Here is a 6,269-nt window from a genome sequence, read left to right as displayed (position 1 = left end):
ATGTGAGTGGTGAAAGCAAATAACAAAAGAAAATATTTATTATGCAAGATTTCGTTTATCTTTTCCTTCGTATCACATTGTAACTGTTAGTTAGCTGTGAAATTATTTAAGGTTTCAAAAATATTTCGAATATTTAAAAGTGAGAAATTTGTTTGCTTGTTTTTTGAATTTCGTGCAAAGCTACACGAGGACTATCTGCATTGACGGTCCCTAATTTTGCAGTGTAAGAAAAGAGGGAAGGTAGCTACTCATCAACACTCAGTGTCAACTGTTGGGCTACTCTTTTACCAACGAATAGTGTGTGATACTGGGTAGGTATTTGGGTTTACTTATTATTTCGTTCCCTTAAGAAAACGAAAAATAACCCGAGACAGTCAGAAACTGTTGTTTTTCTTCGCCCTACACGCGGCGAAAGTAAATTAGTTACCTGATTACGAAACTTGTGAACTGAACTAGAGTGGCTGGTTCATTGTTGGTCTGGAATGGTGGTCACATATGATCTTGAAATTAACGGATTAGTGTGTCTGTTTGAGGAACGTCGGAACCAGAAGCAAAAGAGGCCTGCGAGCCGAAGAGAGATCGAAGAATGCGGCGAGAAGTTCAGCACCCCATTAACAAAAACATGAAGAATTCCTTGACGTAAATGTGGTCGGAGAAAAACAAGCAGAGAGATGCAAACACAGTACATCGACATGGTTAAAACTCATGATATTAGTTAACCAGAATTTTGATACTTAAATTTTAATGGGTGAATATGATACTTTTTAGTTATGATTATGATGCGTTCTAACTGGTCTCTTTTCAGGGCTGGGATCTATAAAGCCTAGAGAAATGAAAATTTTGATGTGGGGGGGGGAACGGAAGTACCCCGAGAAAACCCACTTTCACTAGTGGGGCGCCGAATAAACAGCCCCACCAGTGCCAAACACTGAATGTGTGAAGGTATATATGGTTAGACATTAGAATTTACATTCAGGGCATGTATGTAGTTGTAGGGAGAGAGGTATCGCTGCCAAGTTTGTGGGGTGGCTGCTAGTTGTGGAAATTGTCTTCTTAATTGTGTGCGGTTGCTTGCTTTTCTATTGTATTTAGATGCAAGTCTGTTCTTGAGAGCCGAGATGGTGCTTGTTTTATCCAGGTAAGCTGTTGGCGTGTAACTGGGAAGTCGATATGCCAGTCGAATGGCAAGATTCTGGGCTTGTTGCAATATTTTTTAAGGTGGTTGAGGGGCGCGTTCGCAGTAATCATGTTGCCGTATTCAATGATAGGCCGAATGTAAATCTTGTAAATGGTAAGAATCGTTTTAGTTCTACAGCCCTTGACAATTCTACTGATTCTTCTGAGGTAAAATATTCGTAGACTTTTGAAAGTATGGTTCTGAAGTGATCAGTCCAAGTTAGTTTCTTGTTGAACGTGATACCAAGGAATTTTATAGTGGAAGAGAATTTAAGCTCAGTGTTCATCATTTTCAGTTTGACTTTAGGGACGGATTTGCTTTTTCTCGAGATTTTGCGTTTAAAGATTATAGACTGAGTTTTAGTCGCAATAAGCGCGACCCGCCAGGTGTTACACCAGGTGGTTATACTGTTAAGTGTGGATTGAACTTTAGAGGCGGCCAGTAGAGGTTCGCGTGACATGCTCCATACTGCTATGTCGTCAGCATATTGCGACGCATAGATGTACTTAAGTTTAGGTTTGTTTGTTTTGGAATTTCGCACAAAGCTACTCGAGGGCTATCTGTGCTACCCGTCCCTAATTTAGCAGTGTAAGACTAGAGGGAAGGCAGCTAGTCATCACCACCCACCGCCAACTCTTGGGCTACTCTTTTACCAACGAATAGTGGGATTGATCGTAACATTATGACGCCCCCACGGCTGGGAGGGCGAGCATGTTTGGCGCGAACCCGCGACCCTCGGATTACGAGTCGCACGCCTTACGCGCTAGGCCATGCCAGGCCCATTAAGTTTAGGAAAAGAGATGTCGTTAACATATAATACATATAAAAGAGGGCTGTGTACTGAACTTTGGGGAACGCCTGCCGAGAGGTGAACAATGTGAGATGTTAATTCTTACTTTAGCTGTTCTATTGTCTGGAAAGCTAGATATCCATCTTGTTAAGGTGGACGTGATGTTAAACTGAAGGAGTTTAACATCTAAAAATAAGCCCATTGTGGTGTGATTTTTATTAAATCCTTGAATGATGGATTCAATTAATCTTACTAAATGATCTGCAGTCTGTCTTTTTCTACGGGAGGCGTTTTGTATTTCAGAATGTAACATGTTACTTTCCAAATACAATATAATGCGAGCAGCTAGAATTTTTTCCAATAATTTACCGATGCTGTTGATTAGGCTAATTGGTCTGTAGTCTTTTGGATTATTAGATGCAGGGGTTGTTTTAGGTATGATTTTAATTATAGCGGACTTACATTGAGGCGGGTAGTATCCTAAGTAAATAGAAAGGTTAAATAAGGCTGCTAGATGGTTTATGAATGAGGTAGAGACTTTTTTAAGAATGATGTTACGTATGCCATCCTCGCCTGGGGCAGTATTTTTAAATGTTTTGATTGCTAGTTTGATTTCGACCTGTGTAATGGGTCTAGTGAGTTGTTGAAGGTCGGTAAGGTGGACACTGCTGTCGTGGGATAAGTAGCATGGGAAGTTTGTATTGAATAGTGTTGCATTATCTTTGATGAACTTCTGGATTATCTAAAAATGATTGTTATCAAAGAGTGGCGAGTTCGGAGTGGTGAAAACCTGTTTGTAGTAATCGGCTAATAAGTTGGCTTTTTCGAGGTCTCTGGTTGCTTAGCTGTTGTCGAGTTTTAAGTTGGGAATGTTGTTGGTTGAATTATCGTTGCATATGTTCTTGAACTTTTTCCAAAATGTAGCCGGATTTTTGTATGAATTGTCTGATGACGCACATAACTCGTACCAATTTTGTTCTTTTTGTTCGTTAATTCGGCGCCTGATAAGATTATTGACTCGATTGATTTGGGTTTTAATAGTGGGGTCGCGGAAATTATGAATTGGCGTCTCAGTTTACGTCTTTTGGTGATAAGTGAATGAACTACTTTAGTAAGTGGGACTGAAGGTAACGTTATAACGTCGCCACGGCTGAAAGGGCAAGCATGTGTGGTGTGACAGGATTTCAAATCCGCGATCTGCACATTACAAGTCGAGCGCCTTAAAAACCTCGCCATGCCGAGCCAAAGTGAGAAGTAAAACCAAAATTAGTCTAAATCATATAACAGAGCAATAAAACAAATTATTTATCAAGAGATACATATGCTCTAAAAAACAAATTAAGCGTTATTGTTACATAAATAGAGGGGATATGTTTTACTTATTCATTTTGTAAAATACTTTTATATTTTTCCTTTAGATGTAAGTTTTATTTTCAACGTTATAATTTTAAAATTTTCTTACCCAAGGGAGTTCATCATTTAGGAATGATGACACACTAAAAAGCCGTGGCAACGTTATAATGTTACCTTCAATCCTACTACTCGTTATTAAAAGAATAGCTCAAGAGTTGGTGGTGGGTGGTGATGACAAGCTGCTTTCCCTCTAGTCTTACACTGCTAAATTAGAGACGGCTAGCCCAGATAGTCCTCTCGTCGCGCGAAATTCAAAACAAACGAAGCTTCGCGAGGAAATTCAAAACAAACGAAACTAGTACCAGCTAAATGGAATCATTACATCTATAATTCAGTTAATCATTTAGTTAGTGTGTCTGTGGTTGAAATTCTTCAAGTAAAATTGCAAGAAAGAAGTTAATCTTCGGACATTTTGTTAAGCATTATTTGAGGCTCAGCCTACAAGTATAAAAGGCTCTAACACATTTCATGTACTTTTCAAAGAAATTAATTAATTTATTATAATGAAAATAAAACCTACTCAAGGATAGAATATGTTACAGCGTTGGTGACGGATGTTTGATAATTTTGATGAAAAAAATATATAAATTTGAGTGAATTTCAAGATGATAACCCAGTCATAAAGTTAGATGAAAACATTGATACAGATTCTTACCATTCTCTTGATATTTATATATACATTAAACTCAGTTCAGCGTAAACTTGAAAGTTGTAGAAGTTGACGTGAAATTCGGTGAGTCTGGTAAAAGAATGTCAGTAAAATGGGAAACATGACCATCACAGGTGAGAGTTTAGGAAATAGTTAATAAGCGAAGGACGCATTATTCTAAAAATAAGTTTCAGAACCCAACCAATCAAATAATCAACAAAAAACTAATCAGACATTATAAAACAAGAAGTAGATGAATACTCCGTCTAGTCTAAATGAGATAAGAAGTCCGTTAATTAAATAAAGCAGCCACAATTTAACGAGTTTATTATTTAAAAGTATTTTGATCAATACTGGTTCTACAATTATAATATTTTTGACCCGATTTTATAATAAAAAGTAGAAATCTGCCTACAGAAAATAAGGAAAATGACAGGTTGAAGTAAATAACAAGTGGGCATAACATTAAAAAAAAAGATGAAGGTTGGAATTACTGTTATGTGGAAAACTTTTTTATACCTAATTATGTGTGGGTAATTGGCATCAAGGAAGTGTAAATATCGAGAAATGATTTCGTATAGATATATGGTTGCAAATTAGGCTAGTTTCAAATAGCTTCACAATTTATGATCAGAAACATCCTGTACACTACATGACAATTACTTTACCAGAGGTTTAACAATTAGTGACAACAAGGAGGGCGCTCATTGTATTATTAAGAAAAGAAATTCTCATGACTTATTACAAATAAATTTACATCTGCTAACTAGGTCATAATAGAACCATTTCAAACTCCTGCGTGTTCTAATGGATTTATGACAGGTATATTCTCATAAATCTGGAGAATAAAGAAGTAAACATTAGGACCATAGACAAATAAAGTCATAAACATTGTTAAATCTGAATGAGGTATTCAAACTGTGAAGATGTGAATAATATATATACATATAGGTGGCTCATGAGCATTACCCCAGTGAATAATGTATATACTTATAGGTGGCTCATGAGCATTACCCCAGTGAATAATATATATACATATAGGTGGCTCATGAGCATTACCGCAGTGAATAATATATATACATATAAGTGACTCATGAGCATTACCCCAGTGAATAATATATATACATATAGGTGGTTCATGAGCATTACCCCAGTGAATAATATATATACATATAAGTGACTCATGAGCATTACCCCAGTGAATAATATATATACATGTAGGTGGCTCATGAGCACAAGTTAAGAAGTTCAGTTAGAAAATGTGAAGTTAGCCAGCGTGCGAGTGCTTAGATGCAATGGGTAAAATTTTAGTGAGTTTCAAAGTTTAATAGAGATAAGGAGAATATATTGTCTGAAATTGTTCTAAAATAATCAAACCCATCTGTGTGGACTTTGACAAAAAGGAGAAAATTATTTATGGTTCAGAATACAATTGTAGTGACCCATGGGGTGGTATAAGTGAATTATTCACTGATACTATTGTGACAAGAGTAGAGAAAATAAGCTGTCTTGTGAATTGGATTCTAAAGTAATTGATTCAGTCTTAGTGGACTTTTGACAAGAAAAAGAGAATCATTTAGTTATAGATACAACTGTGATATTCCATGGTGTAAAAAAGAATTTGACTTGTTTTGAATATAATACTTTGAAATGTGAAATCAGTGACTCATAGATCCATATAATCAGGTTTAATCCCATTTACATCATTTAGTAACTGTCATAGATCCATATAATCAGGTTTAATCCCATTACATCATTTAGTAACTGTCATAGATCCATATAATCAGGTTTAATCCCATTACATCATTTAGTAACTGTCATAGATCCATATAATCAGGTTTAATCCCATTTACATCATTTAGTAACTGTCATAGATCCATATAATCAGGTTTAATCCCATTTATGTCATTTAGTAACTGTCACAGATTCATATAATCAGGTTTAATCCCATTTATATCATTTAGTAACTGTCATAGATCAATATAATCAGGTTTAATCCCATTTACATCATTTAGTAACTGTCATAGATCCATATAATCAGGTTTAATCCATTTACATCATTTAGTAACTCTCATAGATCCATATAATCAGGTTTAATCCCATTTACATCATTTAGTAACTGTCATAAATCCATATAATCAGGTTTAATCCCATTTACATCATTTAGTACTGCCATTGATCCATATAATCAGGTTTATTCCCATTTACATCATTTAGTAACTGCCATAGGTCCATATAAT

The sequence above is a fragment of the Tachypleus tridentatus genome, chromosome 9 (assembly GCF_004210375.1).
Source record: "Tachypleus tridentatus isolate NWPU-2018 chromosome 9, ASM421037v1, whole genome shotgun sequence".
Taxonomy (NCBI): domain Eukaryota; kingdom Metazoa; phylum Arthropoda; class Merostomata; order Xiphosura; family Limulidae; genus Tachypleus; species Tachypleus tridentatus.
Note: the sequence above shows the minus strand (reverse complement) of the source record.